The sequence below is a fragment of the Musca autumnalis genome, unplaced genomic scaffold, assembly GCF_047663935.1.
Source record: "Musca autumnalis isolate F117 unplaced genomic scaffold, ASM4766393v1 scaffold_2, whole genome shotgun sequence".
Taxonomy (NCBI): Eukaryota; Metazoa; Arthropoda; class Insecta; order Diptera; family Muscidae; genus Musca; species Musca autumnalis.
Window position 1 is genome coordinate 75,008,891 of NW_027411755.1, and position 15,458 is coordinate 75,024,348.

Below are 15,458 nucleotides of genomic sequence, written 5' to 3' on the forward strand. Positions count from 1 at the left end.
GTCTCAACTACGCTCGGGATATTGCAGTCGCCTAAATTCTTATTGGGCGGAAATCGACCGCGCCGTGCAAGACATCTGCCAAGTATGCGGCATGGACCCGCACGACACAAAACACCTTTTCAACTGCCCCGCCAAACCTAATCATCTAACTCTAGTGGATCTGTGGTTACATCATATCGAAGCAGCCACTTTCCTTGAACTGGAGATAGATACAGAGCCAGATTGAACAGAAGAACGAACATACATTTTACCTCTCTCTCTCCTGTATTCCTCCCCCTTCAGACGGTACTGAGGTCGCAACGTATGCGAATGATTTTACGGTATGTTGCAACACTTCAGATGATTTAGCCATTTGTTCCGCTTGTGCTTACTAACCAACCTGTTAACATCCTGTGTCACCTCCCTTACTGGCACGACTAAGCACAGCTCGCTCATTTGCTAATGTCGTAGCCTCTGCTGGGAAATTTGGTCTAATCCTGGGTATTCGACCACCAGGTACAGTTGCGTTCAAAATAATAGGAGCGCCCATACAAAAAAAGAAAATTGTCAAAAAATATGGTTAAACTTACCCATTTTGGTTTATTTTGAATTTGTTTAACATTGTTGACATCCCAACAGTTAATTCATCAGCAGAAATGTGGCAATCTGTTTTAAATTATTTACTATTTACACCAACATTATAAATCGTGTTTAAAGTTTTTGTTCAAAAAAATAGGAGTGTGGAAGAAAAAGGATGATAAAAATAGCTTTAGTTGAGTTTAGGATCAAAATTGTCAATATTTTAGTTAACAGTAGTAAATCCAATAGATTTTATGAGATTTGATTGCTGTTTGAAAACAAAAGTCCTTTGGAGGTAGCCAAGAAACAGGCGATTGTCCTTGCAGAAGTTGTTTCCATAAATTGAGCACTTATTGGGCAACTCAATGGATTTTGTAGACAAAAGCTTTAACGATTAGATTTGTTTGATGCTATGGATGTTATCTCTAACAATATATAATGATTGGTATCCCATAAATTTGTGCATTTTGATCCTTGAGCCAAGTGTAAGGACAGTTTACATTAGCCCTTAAGGCAAGGATGTCCAAAAAATCGTATCTATAAGGAATTTATTCCCCTAACCAAATAATATTTAAAAGTCCTTAGGATGCTAACCTTGTATATGCAATCAGTTTCGCTTCTATTCAAAAAATGTTTAAAACGTGAACGTTTGAAATGTACTTTGAACCATTTAGTGATAGGCAGGCTGGGATTGCACTATGGTTTGTATACGCCGTAATATATTTTTCAATATAAACTTACGTTTTTCACTCAAAAATACTTTATTTAGGTTAGCTTCATTAGAAAACTGTTTATTATACGATCCGAAACCTAATAAAAATAATCTTAGGCCAACTTCAAAAGTTTGTCCTTAAAGTTTCCTTATCAACAAAGCGTTTTGAAAAATGTCTCATATGTGCCAATCATCCAATTATTCAAAAATGAACAATATAATGAATTCTGCGTGCAGTTAAGATGTTAAGGACCTCAAAACATCACTTGATCGAGAAATTAATGCCTTATAGATATGCTTTTTTATCCGATCCTTACGTAAAGACTTAATGGAAACCGGTTTAACTTGGCTCAAGGGTCAAAATACACGAATATCCGGGATACCGATCATTATATATTGTTCGAGATAACAGCCAGAGCATCAAAAAACTCTAATCACTTAAATTCTGTCTACAAAATCCATTGAGTTACCCAATAAGTGCTCAATTTACGGAAAAATTCGCTGCAAGGACAATCACCTGTTTTCAGGCTACTCCAAAAGAACTTTTGTTTTCAAACAGCCATCAAATCTCATAAAATCTATTGGATTCACTACTGTCAACTAAAATATAGACAATTTTGATTTTAAACTCAACTAAAAATATTTTTATTGTCCTTTTTCTTCCGCACTCCTATTTTTTTGAACAACAAATTTGAAGGCGATTTATAATGTTGGTGTAAACCGTAAATAATTTAAAACAGATTGCCACATTTCTGCTGATGAATTAACTGTTGGGATGTCAACAATGTTAAACAAATTCAAAATAAACCAAAATGGGTAAGTTTAACCATGTTTATTCGACCATTCTCTTGGTGTGAATGAGCACTCCTATTATTTTGAACACAGCTGTATATGGCAAGTGGCTGCAACAGTGATAATGTCTCAGAACTTTCTTTCTGCTACCTGAAATTAATGATTAATGAAATATTGGCGTTCAGAGGTGATGAAACTGGGCGGTCTACTGATGGAGGGAAACAATTATGGAGGTATGGTCTGACCCAAGAGAAACGCCAGGTAACGTGGATGGCCACTGTTGTCATCCACTGTAACGTAGATGGCTGCTGTAATGTAGATGGCTACTGTGGTAATCTACTGTAATGTGGCCATCCACTGTAACATGGATGGCCACTGTTGTCCTCTACTGTAATGTAGATGGCCACTGTTATCATCGACTGTAATGTAGATGGCCACTGTGGTCATCTACTGTAATGTAGATGGACAATATATTAATCTACTGTAATGTAGATGGCCACTGTTATCATCTACTGTAATGTAGATGGACACTGTGATCATCTACTGTACTGTAGATGGCCACTGTGATCATCTACTGTAATGTAGATGGCCACTGTTGTCATCTACTGTAATGTAGATGGCCACTGTTGTCATCTACTGTAATGTAGATGGCCACTGTTATCATCTACTGTAATGTAGATGGCCACTGTTGTCATCTACTGTAATGTAGATGGCCACTGTTATCATCTACTGTAATGTAGATGGACAATATATTAATCTACTGTACTGTAGATGGACAATATATTAATCTACTGTACTGTAGATGGCCACTGTGATCATCTACTGTAACGTGGATGGGCACTGTGTTCATCTACTGTAATGCAGATGGCCACTGTGGTCATCTACTGCGAAGGTGTATGACAACTGTGGTCATCTAATTGTCTTTGGCCACTATGGACATCGCCTATATATATATAAGTATATATAATTGTTCCACAAACATCCCAGACGGGACAAAGGAGACTTCTCGCATATCAATGAGTGCACTCCGATTCATATTAGCTCAATGATAAGGAACCTACTGTTTATCGCCGAGTCCGAACGGCGTGTCTTAGACACCACTTTGTAGAGAAGTTTTTCATGACTGAAATACTATGGTCACCTATTCTAATGTAAATAACACAGTGGTCATCTACTGCAATGCAGAAGGCGACCTATGCCATGATAATCTCATCTAAATATTTCCCTCAATAAAATTATTATTTTTTTTTTATTTTAATTCCCGTTAAGGATAACCATCCATCCTATCAGTATTTTAGCCATTTAGCGGTTTGCCTTTTGTTAGGCATTCTATTGCTGAGCAGAGAAGGGAGAGAGCATGAATGACTGAATGCTGTTGATTTTTTTTCTTGTATAATTTTTCCTCTTATTTTGTTTTGAAATGATTTGCCCAGCGTGACGTGTATTCAGCATAAAAGAATTATTCAAATATTGACTATACTCCATAAACGGTTTTATAAAGCGGACATTGTCATGCAACGTTTGAGACTTGTTGTTGTTGTAACTGCTGTTTTTCCCCAGTATTTACTTCCTATCTATCAAACAGCCATTTGAGGAACAAAAGATATGAGAATTGCTTGGCTATAAAAAAGGACTGGTGTTTAAGAGAGACAAACGGGCGGACGAAAGGAGGCGAACTGAATGGATGGATGGATGTTTGGACTAGCAATATGACGTTTTGTTTGCATATTGAATGAATAGCTGAACGGACGGACGGCCATACGACCATTGTAACGATGTTGAATGACTTGGCTAAGTGACTTTAAACTGTTTTGACGGTTTGTTTTGTTTGATGGTGCGACCGGGCGGCCGGCTGCTGCTTTTATGGCACTTGCACTTGAACTTGTTGTGTTTTGTATTTACTTTTGTGTTTGTTGTTTTTTGTTCTGCTTCTTCTTACTCTTTGTGTTTTTTTGTGGAGAGAAGTTTACTTAAAATACAAATTTCAAAGAATCCTAATACAGTTAAGATATGGATGTACATCATATAGCGGCACGTCACGGCACGACCGGCACGTGTAGAGTTCTTGTGCTTCTTCTTCTTCTTTTTATTAGCTAACCAATAAAATTGAAATGTAATAACGTGGACCTGTAAAATGGAAGTGGCTCGACCGGTTGGTTGTTGGTTTTTGTTGTTGCTTTGTTTGAGCTGGGGACTCCCAGACAAAAGAATCATCGAAATCTTCAAAAGAAAATAACAAAAAAAAAAAAATAAACAAATTAACCGCTGCCAAGGTGTTAATGACACTAAACAATTAAGAAAATAAACAATTTGTGCGTGTGGACGGAGGGAGAGAGAGATAAACGACTACTCCAAACAACAAAGAGAACGCCAAGTAACAGCCAAAGTTTATTGAAAGAAAAAATTAAGACATTTAATTTAAAGAATTTTACCAAATAGGAGAAAGAATGAAAATAAAATGGATCAGTTGTTGGATGTGGTTGTTTTGCCTAGATTCTGATTGAAGTGTAAAGTTAAGCATGTATATGTAGGCTAAAGCGGATAAACCTCAGGGTCTGTAGGGAGATTACTAGAGAAACATTGGTTATTTTGAGTTTATTCACATCTTATGAACGCTGCAAAAACCTTTGTTATCCTTCAATGGATTTGAATCAATGAGTCTTAAGCCAATGTTTTTTCCTTACTTGGTAGTCCGACAGTGAAATATTTCATAAGCTTTTGCGAACATTTTTCCTTACGAGACATTGGTGGCATGAGTATGCTCTTAACATTTCTGCCAGACAAAATCATAAGCACTTGATTTCTCTAAAATAATATCATCGTTTTACAATAAAGAAGTGTGCGAGAGTCTTCTTGGAAACCTAATAATTCACCAGAATCTTCTTTAAGTTTTATCCTCGCATTTTCCTCGGTTATTCATGGTAAAACGAAGTTAAAATGCATTTTTATTATTTTCCATGAAAATGTGCCATGATTCAACCAATGACTAACCAAATGATTCATGTCTTTATTTATATTTTTGCGCTTGGGCATATGCTCTGTTTTCCTTTTTATTACACAGCCATAAAGTATACAATAAACTCTAATTTCCAAATATAAACTATGAGTAAGCCTAAAGCTCTTACGTTTTATTTCGAATTTTTTGATGACCAGAAAACAAACCTCCTCAAAGAAAATGATGAGTTCGGACATCTTTCGGCCCAGGAAAGGAACTTATGCATATGGCTCCTTTCGAGATGAAAGTGGTGAAAAAAGCGATAAATCACCTAAATATAGAAATTGTGTTCATTGCCTAAAACTATGCACCACACTTAAAAATGTCAATTCCGCGACGGCCGGTTTATGTATTAGAAACATCAACTCCATCAGGGGCAGTGCTCTGCATTCGACAGCTTAAATAAGTGGTCGTCGCATGCCACAACTATCTGCGATAATTTGAGAAGCAGGAACAAGGCCCCCAAGTTCTTGTCCGCCAAGGAAAGCTTGTTAACCGCATACAAAGCGATAGCTATGCGGCCCATATGTGGTTTGGCAACGACATTGGTACGAAATTGAAGAACTTACAAACTTGCCAGTGTCGTCTCACATCTTCGGTGAACTACTTACATGAGGAGGCTAAGATCTTGCAGATGGCTCGGCACAAAAAGATGTTATCGACGCAGTATCTGCATGGGTGCTATAGACAAACCCATCCAAATCACTATCAAGGGGATAGGCACAGCACCGCCCAGGCATGGCAGGAAAGATCGTCGTGATCTAGAGCAGCGTCGCCCAAGAATTTCCGTCAATAGTTTAGTATGTGTGTATGTATGGGTGAAGAAAACAACAACCACATGATGTTTATCGTTTGTTTTTATTCAGGTACACTGTAAGTGAGAGAGAGAAGAAAATGCAAAAACAACTCAGTGCAATGAAGCCCGTCTCTGATCTAGAGAGACCTGTGAAAAGATGTAAAACGAGAACCTTTAGATCAGCAGGCACATTAATCAGTTTTAAGTGGTATTCATACCGATTGGTGCAGCTGCCTACTAGGGCAGGATTGATGGCGTAACCCAGCAAAGAACTCAATACAAATCGACCCATCCTATCCTATTATTTTAACAATCATATGGTGATCATGATGGCTCTGACGGTAACACCCGAGTAAGTACTCAATATGGGAAGAACCTTACCACAAACCGATCTTTATATCTGGTCAACAAGGTTTCTTTACCTGCCGGCTAGGGACCTACATTTCAGCTTGCCATAAATAGCAGTGGCATGCACGGACGAAGTGTCGAGTGTGATCCAAAGAATCTTGGGGTAGTTGGTGGTCGGAATTCTGTTACCATCGACCATTACATTCAACTCAGTGCTTTCCTCTACACAGAAAAAAATCCGGCGATAAAAAATTATCATATTGACGAAATTCGATAAAAATTATTTGATCACAAAGTAAAAATACAACTGATAAAATATTTCACATATTGACTAAAATATTTATCGATTTTTTTTATATTGAACTGATAAAATGGAATATGTGGAATATTTTGATAAATATTTTTGTCAATATGTGAAATATTTTATTAGTTGTATTTTTACTTTGTGATCAAATAATTTTATCGAATTTTGTCAATATGACCATTTTTTATCGCCGGAAGATCGATAAATTTTTGATTGAATCTTTGAATTTTTTAATCAAATGACTAAATTTTTTTCTTTGTACAGTTTATGTGGTCAATAGAGTGGCCGTAGATTTAGTGAAGGGCGGATATTTGCACATTGCTCGCGTGGAAAAAGGTGATAAGATCAGTCAAATAGGAGTTCAGGCTTTGACAAATGACATCAGGGAAGGTACCTGACGCCAAGATCGTACAATTAATCGCATACCTTACGATCTCAATGCTGTCTGCAGGGAGTGGAATACAGAAGAGGTAAAGGTTAAATAGTTCCGGAGATATCACCCCATCTTGGGCGAGTTTCTGTTTCAATCTACGGGATTTGGACTTGTTGTTCCAGAGATCCACGTTCGACTAGCGTCCAATTATCTAACCGGAGGTTAGTCTGCTCGATGTCCTCAAACAGCGTGGTGTACTTGACAGTATTAAAGGCTTTTGATAAGTCAAGCGCCACCATCACTGTTGTATTGCACAACTTGCTCTGCTTGAGCCCTCGGATAATATGTGCGGAGATGACGTGCAGCTCTGTTGTCATGCTGTGCTGCTTACGGAACTCATTGGTGGCTAAATAGTTTTGTTTTGATGCTGACGATTGGTAAAGCCTCATGGGTTTTGGCTACTAGCGACAAAAACGAAATCGGTCTGTACCATTCACCTTTGCAGGTATTCTTGCCCTGCCTGGCTTTAGTAGCGGGACCACCCTGCCCATTTCTCAGACTTCGGGAACGTTGTGTGTGGTTAGGGTTATCCATCTGTTTCAGCTTTATTATTGAGATTCCATACGGGCCCAACGATTTGCATGATTTAGTGGTCGTGATGGCATTCGTAACATCAGGTATTGTAAATTGTGGTGGTTTCTCCTCGGCAGGAAGATATGTAATGCGACGTAGTACTCTTCTCTTTGCCCTGTTACTCCCTGGGAGCTCGCCAAACTATCGATTAAAACAACTTGCATACCTCTTCTGATCAGTCAGTGTAACGTCGACAAACGTGAATGAAATCTGATCTTCTTTGCAGGGTTAGAGAGTGCCTTATGCCGGGCATACACTATACTGCCAAACTGCACTGCCAAATGAACCCTTTGTGTACGTGTGTGATTGACTAGTGTGTGGCATCCCTTCAATCCAATTTCAAAAAAATATATATTTTCCTCCAAAAATTCGATTTTGAGTTGAAATTTTCCAATTGTTTAATTTTATCACAAATAGAAGTTGTTGTTTTCAAAAATTATTTGTTTGTCACTTGGAAAATAAACAAAATTCATCCGATTGAAAGGGGTTCATTTTCAAAATCATTTTGATTTCTATCCCGCATAAAATATTCACACATACATTGACAAATGTTTCAAAATTTACTAATACTATTACAAATGCTGTCGTGCATGCCCATAGTATGTGCCGCATTAAACGTTTACTTATTCCGGCTGTAACTCTTCAGATAATTTAGACACTTGTTTCGCTTATGCTCACCTACCGACCTCTAAACTTGCAGCGGGGTTGTTACGAAGAACACGTTATTCGTTGGCATGTGTAATTTCAATAATAAATTTTTGGTTCTTCTCTTTTTACCTTTTTTTAACTTTTGCCCCCTTATGTATGCTTTACTTTTAAAATATTGAGTCATCCTCAATGTATGCTTCAATTTTCATAACTAATTAGAATATTTTCATTTTTCCTGTAATTTCAGAATAAATTAACGGTTTCATAACAAAAACACACACCTTCCAAACTATTGGTTGGTCATTGGTAAAACGACGGCTTATTTTTGTAATTTGCCCCATCATGTATGTGAGTCGTCGCCATTTTCAGAGGAGAGGACCATAATAATATAGGTAAGAAAGACATTATGTAATTACTGGATTATTAATATGAAATTACTGCGGCTAAAATATCATATTTATCATTGTGTTGTCCTGGGCTTTGGTCACCAACCGCCACCACACCTTGCTATGGCAATTTGATATGCCTAAACCAAGGAGGAACCTAACCAAGTAGGCAGTATTTTTTGTCGTTAAAATGGTCATTGGCCATGGAACATAAAACTAATTGATTGTAAGCCCATGTTTTATGGCCACATTTTGCTACTGTTTAATGAATCTTGAGGTGTTGGTATGACACTCCCGGAACGTTATTTTTGTGACATTAAAAAAATAACCACATTATGACCGGTTATGTGCTGCTTAATTTGTTTGTAATTCTGGTTGGATTCTGGTATCCAGATTTTTTGTGATTTTTTTTAAATAGAAATTATTTAATTTTTTCTTTTTTTTTTTCTTTTTTCTTGTGATTGATGTTAACCCTGCCCTACCTTGACATTACTTTACAGACACCATAAATCTTATTTAGACAGAGTTCGGCTGCAGTTTTTTTGAAATTTCCCTTTCCAAAAGAATATCACCACATCTCCATTTGCAACATTTGCAAATAAAAATATTCTATTCTTGAATTGAAAAATGAAACCGAAAACTGGAAATGAATGCATTTTCCTTAAACATTTATCTTAGTTTTCAAATCAACATCTAAAACAGTCAGGCGAGAAGGCAAAAACACACCCAGTTTATTTTGGTTCAGCATACACACAGCACAGTCCAGGCCAGGCCAGAGCACTTCCATTTTTGGTTTAACATTGTTGTCGTCGTCACTGATGCATTTCATGACTGTCGCATGGAACCAGCGGCGGCTAGGTGCTCCAGTATTTGCTTTTTGATATAAATAGTTTTCTTTGATATGATCTACAAATACATAGCGAAAAAGAAAAGGAGCCCAAACATCCTCTGGAATACGACAATGCCAGAAAAATAAATTGCAGACATATTTACTCTTCTTTTTTATACATATTAGAATCCAATCCAAGACTATCCATTCAACTATCAAGCAAAGCCATTTGATTCACATTGCTGATTTCAGGGTATATGTATATCTGGAAAAGGAAGGAATGAAACATTCCCGCCATTGCAGAGTAACATTAACCATCCATGGTTTACATGGTTGTTAAGTTCGCGCATAGACTCCACAGGCACGGCAACCCATCTGTTCCACTGCAAAATTGTTTGTACAGAATATTTGCGTCTAAGTGCCTCCTTTTAAATTTTCTACCATACATCATTCATTCTGGACGCATTTTTTTCATTGTTCATTGATTGTTCTTCTCTAGGAGTCATGACTTGGTTCGTTCTGTGCGCTGCCACTCATTGTAAACATATCAATATCTCAATAAAAAATCATTGTTCTATTGATAGATGGTTTAACAATTTATTTTCCATTAATTGTTTTATTAGATTTTATGGCTTAGATATTGGCGAAGGCATTTTATATTTTAAATAGATTTTTATTAAATTACAAAAAGAACCGAAGGCATCTTGAAAATTGCAGAAAACTTATTTAGACTTTCAGAAATAATTTTTCATGATACAAAAATTGCGAATTATTTCTACGTCGTTGCAAAAAACATTTTTAATCAGCTGGAGACTGATTTCTTGTCATACAAAAATAATTTAGCCTAAAAGTATGCAGCACACACAACAGAACACACTTGTTTGAAGAATTCACGGAAATTTTTTCATTAAAAATCCAAGTGTTGTGGTAATGCCTGGAAAAATATTGTTTAAAAAATTCACGTGTTGTGGTAATGCCTGGAAAAATATTCTTTAAAAAATCCACGTGTTGTGGTAATGCCTGGAAAAATATTGTTTAAAAAATCCACGTGTTGTGGTAATGCCTGGAAAAATATTCTTTAAAAAATCCACGTGTTGTGGTAATGCCTGGAAAAATATTCTTTAAAAAATCCGCGTGCTGTGGTAATGCCGAGAAAAATATTGTTTAAAAAATCCACGTGTTGTGGTAATGCCTGGAAAAATATTGTTTAAAAAATCCACGTGTTGTGGTAATGCCTGGAAAAATATTGTTTAAAAAATCCACGTGTTGTGGTAATGTCTGGAAAAATATTCTTTAAAAAATCCACGTGTTGTGGTAATGCCTGGAAAAATATTCTTTAAAAAATCCACGTGTTGTGGTAATGCCTGGAAAAATATTCTTTAAAAAATCCACGTGTTGTGGTAATGCCTGGAAAAATATTCTTTAAAAAATCCACGTGTTGTGGTAATGCCTGGAAAAATATTGTTTAAAAAATCCACGTGTTGTGGTAATGCCTGGAAAAATATTCTTTAAAAAATCCACGTGTTGTGGTAATGCCTGGAAAAATATTCTTTAAAAAATCCGCGTGCTGTGGTAATGCCGAGAAAAATATTGTTTAAAAAATCCACGTGTTGTGGTAATGCCTGGAAAAATATTCTTTAAAAAATCCAGGTGTTGTAATGCCTGGAAAAATATTGTTTAAAAAATCCACGTGTTATGATAATACTTATTAAAGGTTGAATACATCAACTTATCACATCTGCCAGATTTTTAACCTCCTCTCTCGTCGACCTCTCCTGTCCAATACCCAACTGAGTTGTAGTTCATGTTAAATGCAATCTTTAGCAAATCCTTTATACAAAAATGATTCCCGGTGGTTTAAATCCCTCTAAGGCTGGCATTATGAAAATTCACAACCATAAAGATTTCTTTTTGGTATACGACATGCTGGACAAGTCCGTTTGACAAAGTGTGATCTCTAAGGTTAACACATTTGAATAAATAAAACTTTCAACAACCACCGAGTCAGCTAGCCAGCCATTCAGCCGGCCAATGTCATGTTGAATGCAACGCATATTCTGCATTAGCAGTGACACAAACTGCATAAAGCTCCCGGTGTGTGACATAAAGCTCATGTTTGGTGCTTTAACAGGTTTACATGCAGCTGAGCTAAGCAGAACAATGTATTCAGTTATGGTTTTTATTTTTCTGTCTGTCTCTTGCTTTGAAATTATGGTCAGAAATGTGTACACAGGCGCATTTTAAAGAGATCTATAAAATAAGCCTCGTTGGTATTTGACAAAACATAAATGACAAGAACTCATTACAAATGGGTCAGCCGAAAAAACGTGCGCGCACACACACGTTAAATAGTCGACCGACTATTCTAAACGAGCATTGAATATAAGCCACACTTTTAATCGATGGACATGTGCCACTGGACAAGATCTTCTTTTGGAGCTCAACTCAACTTGCATTGAAAATGCAACACACATTACCGGTCGAACATCATTGTCGACAATGACGACGACAAAGTTTAAATGGCCCCAATAATAAAGATATGTAGAACACAAACCCAATAAAATTCAATGGAAATGGTAACAGTTTTCAAACACTATAAACGTTTATTGTCAATTGTAGAGTAGTAGTGATGATTGTAAAGAGTTTTACTTGAATTTCCGTAAAAAGAAATGCTCAAAACAACTACAACAGCAGCAAATAGCGCACAGAAGAAGTTAAGATCTTCAAAGATAACCGTGTTGTGACATAGAAAGAGACGTTGTGACGTTATTACATTTGGATCTTTGTCACGTAACTGCAAACAAAATTTGATCTCATTTCAGTTGAAAACAAAGAAAACACTCAAAGAAAATTTCAAGGAGCTTTGATAAAGATCGGAAATAATAGAACGAACGTACGAACGAATTAAAGTTGAAACTTATTTCAAAGGAAAACTATGTGAAATTTGATGGAAACATACAAAGAGGATAGAATATTGTGATTTGTTCAATCTTTAAACGGTTTTTTTACTGATTTTGCATTATGTAGTTTTAATTTTTTTTATAATCATTGAATTGAATCAGCTGATCGCTGTATTCACTTGACCATGTGGGGGATGCATACATTTAGGCCATCATATTTTTCTAATAAAGTTTATTTCTAAAGTATAACTTTTTTCAGCCTCTGTGTTTCTTCCCAACTTGGATACTAGTGTATTCTATATTCAATTCAATTGTATCAGCTGATAAATACAAAAGTCACTTTATCTTGTCTGATGCATACTTTTAGGCTATCATAGTTTAGTTTTGATAGGGATCTGAAAGCAAAAAGATGAGAAATTTAAATCCACGTGCTGTGGCAATGCCGAGAAAAATATTCTTTAAAAAATCCACGTGCTGTGGTAATGCCGAGAAAAATATTCTTTAAAAAATCCACGTGCTGTGGTAATGCCGAGAAAAATATTCTTTAAAAAATCCACGTGCTGTGGTAATGCCGAGAAAAATATTCTTTAAAAAATCCACGTGCTGTGGTAATGCCGAGAAAAATATTCTTTAAAAAATCCACGTGCTGTGGTAATGCCGAGAAAAATATTCTTTAAAAAATCCACGTGCTGTGGTAATGCCGAGAAAAATATTCTTTAAAAAATCCACGTGCTGTGGTAATGCCGAGAAAAATATTCTTTAAAAAATCCACGTGCTGTGGTAATGCCGAGAAAAATATTCTTTAAAAAATCCACGTGCTGTGGTAATGCCGAGAAAAATATTCTTTAAAAAATCCACGTGCTGTGGTAATGCCGAGAAAAATATTCTTTAAAAAATCCACGTGCTGTGGTAATGCCGAGAAAAATATTCTTTAAAAAATCCACGTGCTGTGGTAATGCCGAGAAAAATATTCTTTAAAAAATCCACGTGCTGTGGTAATGCCGAGAAAAATATTCTTTAAAAAATCCACGTGCTGTGGTAATGCCGAGAAAAATATTCTTTAAAAAATCCGCGTGCTGTGGTAATGCCGAGAAAAATATTCTTTAAAAAATCCACGTGCTGTGGTAATGCCGAGAAAAATATTCTTTAAAAAATCCACGTGCTGTGGTAATGCCGAGAAAAATATTCTTTAAAAAATCCACGTGCTGTGGTAATGCCGAGAAAAATATTCTTTAAAAAATCCACGTGCTGTGGTAATGCCGAGAAAAATATTCTTTAAAAAATCCACGTGCTGTGGTAATGCCGAGAAAAATATTCTTTAAAAAATCCACGTGCTGTGGTAATGCCGAGAAAAATATTCTTTAAAAAATCCGCGTGCTGTGGTAATGCCGAGAAAAATATTCTTTAAAAAATCCACGTGCTGTGGTAATGCCGAGAAAAATATTCTTTAAAAAATCCACGTGCTGTGGTAATGCCGAGAAAAATATTCTTTAAAAAATCCACGTGCTGTGGTAATGCCGAGAAAAATATTCTTTAAAAAATCCACGTGCTGTTGTAATGCCGAGAAAAATATTCTTTAAAAAATCCACGTGCTGTGGTAATGCCGAGAAAAATATTCTTTAAAAAATCCACGTGCTGTGGTAATGCATAGAAAAATATTCTTTAAAAAATCCACGTGCTGTGGTAATGCCAGAAAAGTATTCTTTGAAAAATCCACGTGCTATGGTAATGCCTAGAAAATATTATTTAAAAAATCTACGTGCTATGGAAATGCCTAGAAAATATTATTTAAAAAATCCACGTGCTGTGGTAATGCCGAGAAAAAATATTCTTTAAAAAATCAACGTGCTGTGGTAATGCCGAGAAAAATATTCTTTAAAAAATCCACGTGCTGTGGTAATGCCGAGAAAAATATTCTTTAAAAAATCCACGTGCTGTGGTAATGCCGAGAAAAATATTCTTTAAAAAATCCACGTGCTGTGGTAATGCCGAGAAAAATATTCTTTAAAAAATCCACGTGCTGTGGTAATGCCGAGAAAAATATTCTTTAAAAAATCCACGTGCTGTGGTAATGCCGAGAAAAATATTCTTTAAAAAATCCACGTGCTGTGGTAATGCCGAGAAAAATATTCTTTAAAAAATCCACGTGCTGTGGTAATGCCGAGAAAAATATTCTTTAAAAAATCCACGTGCTGTGGTAATGCCGAGAAAAATATTCTTTAAAAAATCCACGTGCTGTGGTAATGCCGAGAAAAATATTCTTTAAAAAATCCACGTGCTGTGGTAATGCCGAGAAATATATTCTTTAAAAAATCCGCGTGCTGTGGTAATGCCGAGAAAAATATTCTTTAAAAAATCCACGTGCTGTGGTAATGCCGAGAAAAATATTCTTTAAAAAATCCACGTGCTGTGGTAATGCCGAGAAAAATATTCTTTAAAAAATCCACGTGCTGTGGTAATGCCGAGAAAAATATTCTTTAAAAAATCTACGTGCTGTTGTAATGCCGAGAAAAATATTCTTTAAAAAATCCACGTGCTGTGGTAATGCCGAGAAAAATATTCTTTAAAAAATCCACGTGCTGTGGTAATGCATAGAAAAATATTCTTTAAAAAATCCACGTGCTGTGGTAATGCCAGAAAAGTATTCTTTGAAAAATCCACGTGCTGTGGTAATGCCTAGAAAATATTATTTAAAAAATCTACGTGCTATGGAAATGCCTAGAAAATATTATTTAAAAAATCCACGTGCTGTGGTAATGCCGAGAAAAAATATTCTTTAAAAAATCAACGTGCTGTGGTAATGCATAGAAAAATATTTTTAAAAAAAATCCACGAGCTGTGGTAATGCCGAGAAAAATATTCTTAAAAAAATCCACGTGCTGTGGTAATGCCGAGAAAAATATTCTTAAAAAAATCCACGTGCTGTGGTAATGCCGAGAAAAATATTCTTTAAAAAATCCACGTGCTGTGGCAATGCCGAGAAAAATATTCTTTAAAAAATCCACGAGCTGTGGTAATGCCTAGGAAAATATTTTTTAAAAAATCCACGAGCTGTGATAATGCCAGGAAAATATTCTTTAAAAAATCCACGAGCTGCGGTAGTGCCGAGAAAAACATTATTTAAAAAATCCACGAGCTGTGGTAATGCTTAGAAAAATATTTTATAAAAATCCACGTGCTGTGG

General features: G+C 36.1%; 1 protein-coding gene across 2 annotated transcripts in view; it reads left to right on the forward strand.

The window, feature by feature from the left end:
- Positions 1-15,458, forward strand: part of CdGAPr (GTPase-activating protein CdGAPr) — a 279,666-nt gene that overhangs the window by 126,371 nt on the left and 137,837 nt on the right. For both annotated transcript variants that reach the window (XM_073967947.1, XM_073967948.1), the window contains one exon: positions 8,407-8,551. The gene's annotated coding sequence lies outside the window, so the exon portion shown is untranslated. The remainder of the gene's footprint in view (positions 1-8,406; positions 8,552-15,458) is intronic.